Below are 17,121 nucleotides of genomic sequence, written 5' to 3'. Positions count from 1 at the left end.
TGGAATACTAATCCTGCCTTTGCCAGAAAACTGCTACATGACTTTAGACAAATGACATGTGACCTCTCTATCACTTTTTTTCCTGATCTGCAAAATGAGGTTAACATTCCTTACTTCACAGATCTGCAATAAAATTTAATTAATACTTGTAAAATACCTTGAATTCATAGGTGGGATTTTCAAAGGAGCATAGGGAAGTTAAAGCACACATCTCACTTGACTTACAATGGTATTTGGATGCCTAACTACCTATGTGATGCTAAGAATACGGATTTTCAAAGGAGCATAGGGAAGTTAAAGAATGAGACTCTAAAGGAGCTTTACTGATTCCCTTTCCCTCCTACTTCTAACTCAGTCTACCCCCTTCAACTTTGCAGGGCAAGACCCCTGTTGAATCTCCTCCTTTCCCCAGAAGGACAGGAGCTTGGGACTCTCATGGGTATACTATGTAAGTGTAACTCGGGATAGAATTAGGTGGTCAGTATTCAACAAGAATATATGACTAACTGGGACCAATTCTGCCCTCTGTTATAGTTGTGCAAATCCCATTGAAGTCAGCAGTTCACTATTTTTATGGATAGCATCTGTATTTTCTATTCCAATCTTCACAATTCTATAATTAGATCCTATGGTGATAGTTCACTATAGAATTTTGAAAATAAATACATAAATACCCATATGATAGGTTAACCGTGTACTTTGTTTTGCCACAGGAAACACTAAAGTTCAAGTAGTGTTATCTTTGTTTTTTTCAAGTAACATTTTGGTTTTGTTTCCATACTCTTTACATAGTTATTTGGGGTTTAAGTTTTGTCCTGGCATAATTCGAACCCTATTTCATGTAATCTTTATGTGTATTATATTTAAACCAGAATAAGTGTTTTATATTATATATATTCCTGATGTCAAAAGGGAGATTTCTTAACAACTAATAATGTGTGTGTGTGTGTGTGTGTGTGTATATATATATGAAGAAATATGACATTTTTAGTTGTTAAGAAATCTCCCTTTTGACATCAGGAATTAGTGTGTCTACCTATTTTCTGTATCAGCCTAATATACCAGAAATAAGCAGTGAAAAAGCTGGAGAATTATCATACTGTACAAATGTTCACCAAAAAATTGACAAAGTTACATCACAAGTGTTTCTGTAATGGGATTCATTAGCTAGATAATTTGAAACATGTGTAGTGTCATAGTCAAACTTACCCTTGCTATGTGGATGGTTTCAAGTTGGTAGACTAAGATATAAAAGGTAAGAATGGAAGAGAATATATATTGTGTGTGTGACATTGCACCCCATATTCTTCACAGTGTTATGATTATGGCATAATTTTGATGCATTTTATGCAAGATGGGTCATGTGAAATGTCATTGGAAAAGTTATGATTTGCTGAATATAATTATCCTATTTGTATGCATGAATCATTTTTGTACCTGAAGTTATGAATATTGCCGATGTATCAGTATTTCAAATGTAGTTACACCTGGGTAACGCCCACTAGACAAGATGCTTTCAGTCTTGATAGTGGGTGGGGAAGGTCCTATTTGAGGCAATGGACCATTAGGAAATAATAACAGGCCTTAGAAGAAGCTTATCTCCCACCTGGGGAGAGTTCCTGAAAATACTACAGACAGCTTCTGAGTAATGGCTAGTATGACTCTACAAGAATGTGTGATGAGACCACATGTCTCTAGACTCCATCTTGGGATGTCAATATTTTTCCACAGACAGGTCTGGGAACCAAACTTTGGGAAGAAAGTGTTCCTGCCATATACAAAAGCTATATAAGGCATGGAGTGACATCATCTGGTGTTCTTCACACCCCACACAAGAAGACTCCTAGAAACAGAGCATGTAAAACTGAAATTGTGTGGGATACAATTATAACTGTGTCCCACAAGTTAAGTTAATATTTATTTAGGTTTTTAGAAAAGAAATTTAGTAGCTTCTACTTCCAAGTTTTATGAAAGCCAATTCTCAATAGAGTAACAGTGACCACCCTCGACAAATATGCAAATATTACACATCACCATAATGTCATACAGCAGGAACATGCACCATGTGTGCAAGAAGAATGTAAAAGGAAGATGCAATAAATAAATTGTCCTACTAAAATAAACAAAACAATAACACAGAGACTCCATAGTCTCTGCTTTTTTAACAGGGGGAGGAGGAAGAGATGGCTGTTTTCTGAGATACAAATTTTGTCTGCTGGAGATGTGGACACCATAGAGCTGGTTGATAGAAAATCTCTTTTCTCTCCCATAGAAAATTTTGTATTTTTGTAAATAATCTGAAAACCAAAAGTTTTCTGCCAAAAACTAAACATTTTTGGGTTTGGGATGAAAATCTGAAACATTTCAGTTTTCTGGTATTAGATTTTTCTACAGCTCGCTTAATTTTCTCACAGTAAATACTTTACGAGTTTCCGTGAAAAAAACTTTTTAGTTAAACAACAAATTTTCCATCAAAAATCAGCTTTGATGGACAGTTTTTGACAGCACTAGTAGTAAACTGTAGCAAAGTGGTCATCAAAAGGTTAACAGTTTACTCAGAGTATTATGTATTGGGGCCATCCTCTGCCCTTTCCTTCCCAAACACACTTACTGTTTAGTTAGTGTGTGTTTTTCCTAACTCTTATGTAGCCAAATAAAGCAGCACATTCCCAGCCTGCAATACTGTAAGTAAAGCATGCTTCTTGTGCACTGAAAGGTTCCTTTGCAACAAAACAAACAAAAAAAAAAACATTTCTTTTCTGGTTTCATACATAATGTATGCAAGAATGGTGTCTCCTGCATAATCAAGTAGAAATACTCTCCTCTTATAATTATACTGAGCATACGTACATTTTTTACTTGTTTGAAAGATATCCCCGTACATATAATAGGAATATCACTAAAAATATTTGAAACTTTCAAGATAGTAAAAGCTTCTAAGTGTGCCCTTTGTACACATAACTCCTTCCATTTTTGTTTTGTTTTATAAGCCGTGCTTGCTCTTTGTTAGGCAGTTTCCTGCGTGTATTCACGTTGGATTATTGTCAGATTCCAAATTTAAAGAGGACTCTGTTCTTCCTTCCTTCCATGTCAGTCTGACCCTTATTTTCCTCCTTTGTATCTAGGACCAGAATTTTCAAAAGAGCTCAGTTCCCACTTAGGCATCAATATAGTGATCAGTTTCCCAAAATAGTTCAGCAGCACTGTGATGGGGTTTATGGACCTCATACCAAACCAGAGCAAGGCATGGAGCAATATTGGGACAGGGATGCTCTGCCCCATAACAGCTGCAGGGAATGCTCCAAGTGAAGGGACAATTTTAAAAGGGCACTGGTAGCCCACAAGGGAGAAGGAGTTAGTCTGACACCTGGAGCTGCAGGCAGAATGACTGTAGCCTTGATAAGGCCACTCTGGGAGCAGTGATCCATATTTGTCCTCCTCCCATCCTTTGGTGCCGAGAACAACGAGATTCCCCAAAGAATGGGTTGTTCTCCCTTGGCAGATGAAGCAGATAGTACTAAGACTGTGGCCATGCCCCAAATGGAGGAGAGACAGCCCAGTAGGAGGTGATCCGGGGGAATGTAACTTGGGGTGGACCGATGAATGGACAGTGCAACACCCCTTTAGAGCCCTTGGTTGGCACTCATTGGAGTGGCAGGGCCCAGGTTTCTTCCCCTCTTTTGTGCCAGAATCCAAGGGAGGAAGAGGAAACGCACAGGAGAGATTGAGACCTACCATATATGACCCAGTAGAACCCCAGCCATGGCTGCAGATTGAAAAGAAGTGTGAAGCCATTTCCTGACCACTAGGCCAGCTGGCTATCAGACTGACCCTCTATAAGCACTCAACACATTGAACTCTTTTGAAGATCTGGCCATATATGTCACAATGGAGCCTGCTGGATGCTGAACACTTTTTCAAAATCTGGTCCCAGGTCTTTATGTGACTCTCATCACCACAGTACCTGACCATCTCTTAGACAGTAATGAATTTATCTTCACAACATCCATGTGAGGTAGGGAAGTATTGTTATTCCTATTTTAAAGATGGAAACTAAGACACAAAAAGATTAAGTAACTTTATAACAACGACAATATCTAGTTCTTCAATAGCACATTTTATTTTTGGATCTCAAAATGCTGTATAAAGGAGGTTGGTATCATTATCCCTATTTTATAGATGGGGAAAGAGGCACTGAGAGGGACGTGACCTGCCTAGGTCACACAAGAAGGCAGCAGCAGAGCTGAGACCTGATACTATGTCCACTCCCAGTGTCTCAACTAAAAGACTTCCTTTCTTTTCAGTCTGTCCCCACTTTTCCTCAGACTGTCCCCACTTTCTCTTCGGTTCTTCAAACATCCAGAGAGAATTCATAATTCTGTGCATGGGAGATTAAATCTCAAAAACAAGAGTGTGAGGGAAGGAGTTAAAAGAATGCCCTCTAACACTGTTTATGTAATAAAACAATGTTCTTACTCAACAGCAAAGAAATCTCAGAGTGTAAGTTCATCCCATGACAACTCTAGACTACTTGTGACATAACACATTGGGTACTTGTTCTCTTCAGCTGCACTGTTGCTGGCCTTACTATCCTCCCCTCCTCACCCCACCCCATTGCGGTCCTCAAAACCAGACGTACACTTGGGACATACTGAATGACTCATATACCTGGGCACACCAGCTGTCTGAATCACTGGACTGCCAATCAAAGTTTCTTTCACAGCATTTGTTGTCATAGATTCACTCTCCCATCCCTGATCTAAACTCAGGGATGAAGACACTAGTAGGACAAACAAGGTTACATAATTTTAAAAAACTACAAACAGCAATAGTTCTCATTAATAGAGCTGGGTGAATTTTTTTGGCCAAAACTTTTTTCACTGAAAAACATAGATTCTGCAACTAGAAACAGGAGAGTACTTCCTAGGGGTTAAAATCCACGGCAGCACCCCACCCAGAGGTAGGGAGTAGGGGAACCTAGGCCCTCTGTAATAGGCTGTTGGGGACACCTAAATCTGTGAGCTCCCTGACTCTGCAAGAGTGAGCTTTGCTGGAGATTAGACTGTGTGTCAGCTCCCTGCACCAGCAAACTCCTCAAGGCTTCCCCAGCACAAACCTCACCTACCAGGTTACAATCAGTGAACTCCAGCCCCTGAGTTCCTCAGAGATGTTTCACTGCAATGCACAGCCCTATTACTGTATATTCACAGAAGATATTAAGTTCACTCCTCTTTATAGAGTCAGTTCATCACAGTTTATTAACTTCACTGGGGTAAACACATGCAGTACTGAGATGGTTTATAGTGAAAATAAAACAAGTATATCAACAAAAGGATATAGGTTAAATTATACCAAGTATAAGGATCAAGATAGAGATGGTTACAAGAAAATAAAAGTGAATACACACATCTAACAGATGAAAAAACTTAATCTGTCACGACACAGTCTTTGTTCAAGGTTGTTTCTCTCACCCACAGTCTCCTTTCCAGCTTTTGCTGGCCAGGATCCACCTTGGAGATCAAATTTCTTGGTTCCTTTGTCTCCTAAACTGAAGGATAATCTAGGGGTTCTTTGCCCCTCTTCTTTATAGTCCATTGAATATTTGAAATTCTGAAGTGCACCTTCAGTTCACGCTGAGTAAAGGAGCCATGAGGTCTGCATGATAAGGCTCCGTGCTGGTTCCTCCCCTGTTGGTGATTGCTACAATGCAAACTGATCTGTTTCTGCAACCTCCAATATGCAAATGAATAACCAATAGACTGTGATTGCACCTGGATGGAGGCGTCAGCGTTTTCTTTGTCTGGTTAAAAACTGTTTTACCACCTCCCCAGATTTGTCTGGTTTGAACACATTTCAATTCCATATTTTCAGCACAACTGTAGAGTCCTCTGTGGGTTTATCGTTTATATGCTATGTAAAAATATTAATAATCAGTGTGTTATTCGTTTTCCAAGGATATCTTACATGACACCTATTAGATATAGGTTATGACATTAGTGAGTCAGGGTACACTGAACTGGTCTGGTCAGCTAAAATTTACTGCCAGACACTAAGGAGCCCCTTTGGCCTCTGGCACCGGGATACTCTTAGGGTCATACCCTCCCACTCCACCAAGTTCTGACCCATGGGCCCTCATGACCACCATAAGGAATGTCAAATTGCAGGTAGTGAACACGAACACCCTCCCCAGGTCTCTTCCTACTACCCTGTTGCTCTTCATGGTGTGTCGTGGCCTGTGGTTGTCCCTGGCAACCCAACCCCTGGGCCTCTGCAGGCCACGGGTCCCAGCTTTGTGCAGCTGTGATGCACCCTCCTGGGGTAGTCACTCTATAACAGTAAATTCAAGACTTTCTCTCTCCACCACCCACCCAGCTGTGCTGATAAGCCTCCCTTTTAAGCCTCTACTCCAACTTGAGCATGCCCAATAGGCCTGCCCAAATGGGGCTTTCCAGGCACAGAATTGTTCCTGTCTCCCCATCTTCCTAGTGTGGGCTTTGTCCACCCCATCACAGCAACACCAAAATATGGTGGGAATTTGTGTCAAAGACACTGAATTGGTTTGGTTGGAAAAAAAACTTTTTCACAATTCTAAAAAAAAATCAAAAGGTTTCATTCTGACATTTTTTAAATCAAGCATGTAGCTATTGTGTGGTTCAAAAGTGATTTTTCTTTAGAAAATTTCCACCATTTTTATTTTTTCAAATGAAAAAAGGTAAAAAAAATTCAATGTAACTTTTTATTTTGGGTCAAACAAAATGCTTAAAAATATATAAAATGCCAGCAAATGGAAAAATCCAGAATTTGCTCATTAATCTATTTTTATTAAATGAATAAGGGGCCAATTTTGCATTCTTCAGGCACCCGATAATCACTTTTACGTGCACAAGGAATGCAGTAGTGTGCCCAGAGTTATTGAACAAATGGAGGAATTATAGTTCTTTGGTACACAAGACAGAATAGAATTAATTTAACACTCAAAGTTGCCATCCCTATTTCATTATAGAAGCCAAGTGAACGTGATAGTGAACATCTATAGATACCCATGGCAACCTAAGGTTTAATTATAATAGTAGGCTCACAGCACAGCAGTGAAATTTGTCTCAAGGATTTCATTGCAAACCTTTATCTTCCAGAGATTTATAGCTCATTTAAAACATTCCTGTTTGGTTAAAACTTTGTATATGAATCTGATCCAGAAATAACATTTGATATAATGCTGTCAGTATACATGAAGTTTTGTCTGAGAGCAAAATTAAGGCTTTTGCTCATTGCCAGCAAAATAAAGCTATATTTAAGCAAATACACATCCACCCACTCACATATATACATATTTGTGTACAATTTTTCACCACTATCTGCATGCTCTGTGTTCTACTAACACAGAGGTAAACATGTATTGTACATCAAATGAGCTCTTCTTAAAATATGCCTGACATTTTTTACAAATGAAGAGTAAATACTTCTTCAAACCCCGGTTACACAAATTGCCTTTAGCCTTATTTTCCTTGTTTTCCTTAAGAGTTAAAATAGGATTTTATCCCATCCCTGCTAATTTGTCTAGACTGAGTTCCAATATCAATAAATAAATGTAATACAGTTCTATGGCATCTTTCATCCCATGATCTCAAAATGCTTTGCAAATTATCTGTGGACCTGAATTATGTGGTGCTCTCAATGGGCATTTTGTTCAATAGAGGACCACAAAATTTGGCTACAAGTATTTAAGTCCTGCAACTCCCAGAGAGGCAAGTTTAATCACTTCACCCAACCAATGAAGTAGAACATAACAAGTGCTTAATACCACAGAACAACACTACATAACAGTAGAACAACAAGTGCAATCTGTTGTAGCCAACTGAAAAAGTATGGGGAAAGCAATTAGGAAGAATGTAATTACATGAGTTGAGATTTGCCCAGGACAGCATGGTTAAAACTCCTACTGTTACAAAAAGCACCACCATAATTTTAACTAAAACAAACTGGCAAGATCTCTCTTTTATGTATGATTCAAAAGAGAACAAAAGGTCCTCTAATACCATGCTGGGCCACTGATTTAGAGCAAACTCTAAAAGCTTAGACTACAACCTACAGAAGGATCAACACCAGTTCCTGACATACCTAGAGGTTCTTTAGGAGTTCTGGCACAGTTAATCCTGATTTACAAGATCAGGAAGGACCACAGTATACAGTGCTAATACATTACATCTGTTGTAAGGTTTTGATCCTGCACTGAAGTCATTGGCAAAACTCCGATTGACTTGAATGCTGCAAGCTCAGGCTATAAATAGCTTTGAAAGAGTGGATGTGATTCAAAGACTTGGTCTACACTACAGAGTTAAGTCAATGTATGGCAGCTTAAATTGACCTAATCATGTCAGTGTCTACACTACAATTCTGCTTCCGCTGGAGCTGGGGGCTCCAGCTATGAGCCCCCTGTGGACTGACAGCTGGAGCCGGAGCTGAAATGTGAAATAATAGCAGCCATGAAACTGACAAGAATATCAAGTTCACTGCTGGTAGGCTCCCTGCTGTGAAATTTATCCCCACCCCAGCTCACAGCTGGGCTGTCAGTGCTGGGGGCAGGAGGGGGCTCACAACTGTGAACCCACTGCAGATTGACAGTTTGGCTGGCACCTTCCTGACAGCTGGGGGGGAGGGAGAAGCAGCTGTGAGCTGGGGGACTTGTGATATAATTGAGAGTTGACAACACGGTTGTCACACACTTTTCTTTTAGCACTGCGTATTTGTGCACACTCACTCAGAAGGGGTTAACACAGACTGCAAGCTGGGGGATATTTAGGCTGAGAGAAGAACCCTAATTAAAGCAAGCTCACCTGTGCAGGAACAGGAAGGGCTCCTATAAAGCCAGGGAGCTGGTAGCAGAAAATGGGCTGTAGGGAGGAGAGCTGCAGTCACTCCCCTGGGACAAGGAAGAGAAGGAGATTTGACCCAAGAGGAAGGTTTGTTTAGCAGCACAGAGGAAAGGGGTTTGGCTAGAAGGATGGAGAATGAGAGCCTAGGATAGGCAAGGTAGGAAGTAATCCCAGGGAGTACCAGGAAGGTTTGTGGTTACCCAGACCTTCACTGCTGGAGGTAAGGCCCTGGAGTGGAACCCAGAGTAGAGCGTGGCCTGTGTTCACCTTGAAGCCAATGAAGGAGTGGCACAAACTGGTCAGTGATCTTCAAGATTGTCCAGCACTGTTCGTCCCAGTCACAGAGGAGAATTACTTGTCCAGGGCAGTGGATTTAAGGACTGCCTGGGATGCTGTGGAGGACTTTGATCATACCCAGAAGGAGAGGACTCTTTTATGACTTGGTTGGAAAGCTAAGCCATGATGATGAGGCGCAGCAGCTCCTAAGGAGTAAGAAGGGGGCTGCAAACCAAGAGAGTGAGATGATGCGCTGAGGAACTGTGGGAAGAGGCCGTCAGGCTGGCAGAGCTAATCCCCAGATGCAGCAAGGAGAGGATGCCACCTAGCAGTGAGCAGAGGTACCGCAGAACATTCTCCTATTATAATTTTGTTTTATGTTCACGTTCAGCAGTTGCTAGGCAACAAAAACAAAGATGCTGGTTGAACGATCAACTGGCATAGTCTGATTCAAAGTAATTATCCAACTGACTACTGCCCCCCACCTACCCTTTATCTGTCTTTTCTAGTTACATGGTAAACTCTTTGGGGAAGGGACTGTCTGAGTATGTATGTCTATGGTTCCTAATACAATTGCACCCTAATCTTATCCAGTATTTCTAGGCACTGCCAGAATAATAATAATAGTAAAGAAAATCTTCATAATGTAAACCAAACTCATTGATGTACACGTTTATCTGAGTCTGAAAAATTGCACCAAAAGAAGTGTGAATGGTTCCCATTTAGCTCAACTGGATGTTAACTCTGACTCATAATGGTAATGGAAACAGTGATATCTATTCCACTGCTAATTATTTTAGAAGAACATCAAGCTAATATCTTTAGCAATCATATCTGGATAAAGTGGCAGATATTGGGGCAGGGTGCTGGTGAGCAGATGCTTTCAAGAGTGGCTGGGGTGTAATTAAGTCCTGCATTGCCCAAAGCGGGGGAGAAGAGATACCACCTCTTCTTCCAGTCCTAAATACCTCAAATGCCTTCTGGGTGCCAGAAATCTGTTGTGAGGCATCTCATTTTGACATCAGGAGTGGATGGAATGTGAGTAGTGTGATGGACCTTGGGAGAGCACCATTCCCCCCAACTATATATGACTTCTGCTTTAAAGTAATATTCTATTCTGAAAAGTGGCTCTGCACAAGTCACAAAGTGAAGTTCCATGTTCGTTGTGTATCATTAATTCCATAACAAATTTGCCCAGTTTATAGGAAGAAGATTTTTTTCTTCTAATGGCTAGTTATCTGTAGCATGCTAGCATGAGTCTGTCTACGTGGGCTGAGAGGCTCACTCCCAGCTCCAGTGTAGACATACCCAATCTGGTTCCTGCTTCTCCCTTGCTCCAGGAGAAAATTAATCTGTGCCAGCCCTTTTACTAATGCAGATTCTTTTGTGGGGGCCAGTCTGGTGGTGCTTGAGCAAAGTCTCTACTGACTCCTTTACCCACTCCAAGCTTATTCGTGTGGATGGGGAAGTAGCATTCTGGTTGCAGCTGCTCTTTCTCCCTTCCCCATGCAGGATTTGGTGATTCAGGGTGCCCAGTTGGGTTTAGGATTGACTCCTCAATACTGTGATTAATAAATGTTGTCTAGGGTTGAAATTACCACAATGACAAATAAAGAGAGCCAAACTTTCATATATGCATGGTGTAAAGAGTGTAGCACAAACTACATTCTGGCTTAAAATATTTCTTTTCATACCTGTTTAACCTTGAGTTATCATGGTGAATTACCGGTAACTCATTTTTTGGACTCTATTCAAATTTAAAACAAACACTCAATCTCCAGAAATGCAGCTGCTTTTCAACATCTTTGGAAATATCTTTTCAACAGTTTGGAAATATTTCACTATATCTGAGTGCCACTCTTGCAAAGGGACTTAGGAAAATTTCTGATTAGAAGATTTTTAAGAATGTTATTTTGACAGAAGTTGTAGGAAGGTTTTATTCTTACTCAAATCCCTGCCCCCAAAGAAACCTGCAAAATAACATCATTTAAAATAAGAGTAAAGAGAAAATCTAGACTCTGTTTCTGTTAGTTGGACTCATGGTACCATCCCACGATAACTTTCTGACCGAGCATGTTTTATTTGCCAGTAATCTGGCAAATGTTGCTCTCTAAAACCTATCCTAAGGGAGTAAAAGCAAGCAAATATTGGTTTCTGTTCTAACACAAATTGTGTTATTCTGTTTTGTGAGTTGAACTAAGTAGGGAACCAAAACACTCATAGGTGCTGGAATTAGGAGTGTGGGGGGTGCTGCAGCACCCCCTGACTTGAACTGATTTCCATCATATACAGGGTTTGCAGTTTGGTTCAATGGCTGTCAGCACCCCCACTATAAAAATTGTTCCAACATCTCTGAGATCACTAGCACAGCTGGCTTCTTTATAAGCTGGATATATAACATGCTAGTACTTTAGACAAACTGATTTAGTCCTCAGCTTATTGGTTGTACTTGATAAGACCATACCAAATTTTAAATCATTTTTAAAATGTAATTCAATGATACCTCATTTCGTTTTAGTATTCTACAAATGTATTTTCTTCTTGATGACATTTTCAGTAAAACCATTGGGTACACAAAATACACAATGGCAATGAAAAAGAAAAAAGACAGCAAAGCACATCCACAGTATCAGCTTATTCCAAGCAAGATGGCAAATTAAAGCACTGAACCATTTACAAACAGCCTTCCCACCCACAACTAGAACGGATAGCCAAACAAATATGTTCTAAAACAGATTCCATTATCCTTTATACAAGCAAATAATATTCAACTTGAAAATAATAAAGAGTTCTCTTCAAACAGAAATGCTGTCCTTGCAGTTCATTTGCAACAACACTTTCCCCAAAACTAACAGTCTTTATCACCATTTGATGTTCCAATTGAATTAAGATAAATTAGAAAAAGGAAATCCTAATCAAAAGGCTGCTTGTATGCTATTTATTTCCTTTTCCATACTTAACAGAAATGTCCTACTGGCAGTATATCTTATGTGTGACATTTTAATCATTCTTTTCACAGGATATTTTAAAAATAATTTTAAAAGAGACAGATCCTGTCCTGAAATGTGATACTATCACTCACACAAAGATCACAGCATATTGCACTGAAGCACATTCAACCTCAGGATGATCAATGTATAAAGAGAGATTTGCCTTTCCTTACATCAGTGTGTTCTAAATATAAACCTGTTTTTAAAAACAGGACCTGTACTTGGGAAATCTTTGTGATGTCACTGCACATTCCAATTTAGTAGTAATCATCAAGTTTAAGACTGGTATTCAAAAACATGTCTTCAAATACAACTTTTGCAAATATTAGCTTGCAGCTGATGGCAGAATAAGGCTCCTATTTCACAACTTATTGTCTAGTTACTTTATTCCACATAGATTTTATATTAATAACAAATCATAGTAAACTAGATTTCTTTCAAAGATCTACATAGAAAGTATTGCCTTGAAATGATACATTTGAATATGTTCATTACTGTATATTTACATTTCTTAAATGCCTTACATATGTTGAAATATACAATCAATGACAGTTGAAGAATATACAGTGTTTATACTGAGGGGGGAAAAATTACCTCCGGTGCTATTTAACTCAAATGCATTTAATTTAAAGAAATCTTTCTAGTAAGATCTTGAAAGTAAGAAACAATGCACAAAGAAATACAATTTCCTACCAGAAATATTATCCTGACAAATTTGGCTCCCACCTAGTCCTGTGTTCAACTGAATCAATTTCACACTTACTCACCTCCCTGTCTCTGATGTGGTTTATTCATTGGTTTGATATTGCCATAGCAACTCCGCAACATGGTAACATGTTAGCCAAGCTATTCTATTCACCTCCAAGTGTATGGTGAACAGCTGTCTGGTGTACATGCAGCATAATATTTTTATATATATATTGATTTCTGTTTCCTGCTATTAACCACTATTTTAGCATCACCATTTGTAACTCTGTAGTTAAGGGTCTTTCATTATGACTTTTACAGCAGTCAATTTTCCACTAGTTATAGCTCAATTAGAAACATCAGCACTTACATCAAATTTACCATAGGAGATTTAAAGCCAGGGGTACATTGTGTGTGAATTTGAAACTAACTCACTTGACCATTTTCAAATAACTGGAAAAAACAAAATACACACAACCACTCCATCTCTCAACTCTGCCCCCTTGCAAATTTCATGGCTTCTATACGTTTTTATATTGCTGTCCCATGAAAAAAAAATAAATAAGGGTCAGATTGTGGCTGGCACTTGTTTGCTTGGGTGTGTGTGAATTAAGGAGCCATTCCACCCAACTTTGTGTGGCTTGCAGAAGGGCCAGACATATTTGTAGTCCCTGTGCTCAAGGGAGTGCAGAGACTACTCCCTTTGTGCCTTCCTGTAGACTGGGCAGAAAATGACTGGCCTGTCATGATGAGGGGGTGATATGCTACATCCCCTGAAGGGGAGTAGCAGGGGTGAGCTATTCCTGTGTTAAGGGAGGGGGGGCCAGGGGATGCTCAGAGAGGATTCTGTCTTCCTGGCTACACAAGAGCAATGTGACACTTCACTACCCCTGCTTATGAGCTGTGTGCAATTTGCTGAATCCAGCCCTAAATAAAACAAATATCTGGACCAAAACACTCTTTGCTGCAGCACAAACACGGGACCTTAAGGCTACCACAAAGTCTATCACATCATTAATATGCAAATCAGGGCATCCCCAGATTCAGATCCGGACCAGCGCACTAGCATGAGTGGGTGTTGAAAACGTCTCACTGACAGAGTGCCTATCTGCACAAGCCAAGCTAACATGTTACACAAATACATTTACACAAAGTTTAAGCATAGTTGTATTTGAACTAGGTTACATAAGAGAATTTGGCCAGCTAGTTTGTTTCTAAAAGACCTAAAGACTCAGTTTTTCCCTCAGATCCACCTGTGCAACTCCCACTGAAGTGAATAGAAGCCATGTGTAAATATATAAGTGAAGAATAGAGGCCAATGCCTCCTGGGGGCTAAAAATACATCTTTAATTCCAGTAACAGTCTATACTGCCCATCCAAACCAACTTACAACTTTTGCAGTCTCAACCATGTTTAAGCCCTGCTTAAACACGGTTGTTAAATACTATTGTTTGCCTCAGGCTAAGTGTAGGATTGCATCTGTGGGATAACAATACTGTCTCAATTGAAATTCAAGTTACGGTCACAGAAATTAGGGTTGCCAACATTGTATTTCAAAAATAAGGGACTGTTTTCTTAGCACCCCCGCCTCACCCTTTCTCTAGATACTATTTAGTAGTAGTAGTAATAAGAAGTAACAACCTACATTCTCCAGGGGTATTTCTTGCTGCTTTTTGCAGCACTCAGCAACTCCCAATCTTGCTGTACAGAGATGAAAAAATAAAGGACATCCCTTGTAATAAGAGACTGTTGGCAACCCTAAGTGATTAGGTTTCTGTGTTCTAAGATGTATCATCAAAACGTAACCGCACAGACTGGAAACAAAAAGCTTGAATGTGCTTTACCAGTGGAGCAGAAAACTGCATTTTTCTTTGTAGTTTATCTAAACTATAGCTTTCCCACCCCCCATGCCCAAATCTCAGTAAAAGCTGCTTCAGCTGATGAATCCACTGCCCATCAGACACACAAGATCTATATCTACTGCCTCTCGGACAGGGATTCTCAAACGGGGGGTCCCCTCAGGGGGTTGCAAGGTTATTACATGGGGGGTCGCGAGCTGCCAGCCTCCACCCCAAACCCTGCTTTGCCTCCCGCATTTCTAATGGTATTAAATATACAAAAAAGTGTTTTTTAATTTATAAGGGGGGTCACACTCAGAGGCATGCTATGTGAAAGGGGTCACCAGTACAAAAGTTTGAGAACTACTGCTCTAGTAAATCCCTGTTTCCTTCCAGTGCAGCCTCACAGATGATAGCTACAACAGAAACATTTAGTGAAGAAAGGGCACTAGAGCAGCGGTGGGCAACCTGCTGCCTGCAGTCCACATGCGGTCCATCAGGGTAATCTGATTGCGGGCCTCGAGACACTTGGCTAATGTAGTGCCAATCTTTAAAAAAGGGAAGAAGGAGGATCCTGGGAACTACAGGCCAGTCAGCCTCACTTCAGTCCCTGGAAAAATCATGGGGCAGGTCCTCAAAGAATCAATCCTGAAGCACTTGCATGAGAAGAAAGTGATCAGGAACAGCCAGCATGGATTCACCAAGGGAAGGTCATGCCTGACTAATCTAATCGCCTTTTATGATGAGATTACTGGTTCTGTGGATGAAGGGAAAGCAGTGGATGTATTGTTTCTTGACTTTAGCAAAGCTTTTGACACGGTCTCCCACAGTATTCTTGTCAGCAAGTTAAGGAAGTATGGGCTGGATGAATGCACTACAAGGTGGGTAGAAAGCTGGCTAGATTGTTGGGCTCAACGGGTAGTGATCAATGGCTCCATATCTAGTTGGCAGCCGGTATCAAGTGGAGTACCCCAAGGGTCGGTCCTGGGGCCAGTTTTGTTCAATATCTTCATAAATGATCTGGAGGATGGTGTGGATTGCACTCTCAGCAAATTTGCGGATGATACTAAACTGGGAGGAGTGGTAGATACGCTGGAGGGGAGGGATAGGATACAGAAGGACCTAAACAAATTGGAGGATTAGGCCAAAAGAAATCTGATGAGGTTCAATAAGGATAAGTGCAGGGTCCTGCACTTAGGACGGAAGAACCCAATGCACAGCTACAGACTAGGGACCGAATGGCTAGGCAGCAGTTCTGCGGAAAAGGACCTAGGGGTGACAGTGGACGAGAAGCTGGATATGAGTCAGCAGTGTGCCCTTGTTGCCAAGAAGGCCAATGGCATTTTGGGATGTATAAGTAGGGGCATAGCGAGCAGATCGAGGGACGTGATCGTTCCCCTCTATTCGACATTGGTGAGGCTTCATCTGGAGTACTGTGTCCAGTTTTGGGCCCCACACTTCAAGAAGGATGTGGATAAATTGGAGAGAGTCCAGCGAAGGGCAACAAAAATGATTAGGGGACTGGAACACATGAGTTATGAGGAGAGGCTGAGGGAGCTGGGATTGTTTAGCCTGCAGAAGAGAAGAATGAGGGGGGATTTGATAGCTGCTTTCAACTACCTGAAAGGGGGTTCCAAAGAGGATGGCTCTAGACTGTTCTCAATGGTAGCAGATGACAGAACGAGGAGTAATGGTCTCAAGTTGCAGTGGGGGAGGTTTAGATTGGATATTAGGAAAAACTTTTTCACTAAGAGGGTGGTGAAACACTGGAATGCGTTACCTAGGGAGGTGGTAGAATCTCCTTCCTTAGAGGTTTTTAAGGTCAGGCTTGACAAAGCCCTGGCTGGGATGATTTAACTGGGAATTGGTCCTGCTTTGAGCAGGGGGTTGGACTAGATGACCTTTTGGGGTCCCTTCCAAACCTGATATTCTATGATTCTATGATTTTGTCGAGGTTGACCATCTGCAGGCATGGCCCCCTGCAGCTCCCAGTGGCCGCAGTTCGCCGTTTCAATTGCCACTTCCTTGAACCCTGCGTGGATCAATTCTAATCAACAGGGTGTCAAAAATGCAAGCAACCACTAGTGTGCACTAGTTATCCTACGTTTGCTCCCACTAGGCAAGTGGGACAATGCATTCGTGTGGTCTGTACCTGGCCTTGGGAACCAGGGACTCCTGAATTCTTGTGTTGACTGAGTACTTGGGCACAAATTCATCAGTAGAGCTGGGCAAAATGTTTGGACAAATACTTTATTTGCCCAAAAATGCACTTTTGGGCAGATCAAAACTATACACAAAATTGGGTCAAATTCGGATAATAGTTCTGGCCAAAAGAAAAGAAAAACTTGAAACATTTGGTTCTGAAATTTTTGAATTGAAACGTTTTGACTTTTCATTTTGAAATTATGTTTCATTCCAAAATGTATTTTTTTAGTTAAAAAAACTGGGGGAAATCCA

General features: G+C 40.7%; 1 protein-coding gene across 2 annotated transcripts in view; it reads right to left on the bottom strand.

Moving 5' to 3' along the window:
• Positions 1-17,121, bottom strand: part of MYO16 (myosin XVI) — a 637,262-nt gene that overhangs the window by 578,352 nt on the left and 41,789 nt on the right. The window contains exon 1 of one of the 2 annotated variants that reach the window (XM_084616854.1): positions 12,833-12,870. The exons of the other annotated variant lie outside the window; for it this stretch is intronic. The gene's annotated coding sequence lies outside the window, so the exon portion shown is untranslated. Of the gene's footprint in view, positions 1-12,832; positions 12,871-17,121 lie in introns of those variants that run through there. 2 annotated transcript variants of the gene reach the window in all.

This window comes from Lepidochelys olivacea (assembly GCF_965140295.1).
Source record: "Lepidochelys olivacea isolate rLepOli2 genome assembly, chromosome: 1".
NCBI lineage: Eukaryota > Metazoa > Chordata > Testudines > Cheloniidae > Lepidochelys > Lepidochelys olivacea.
Note: the sequence above shows the minus strand (reverse complement) of the source record. Positions and strands in the feature narration are given on the sequence as shown.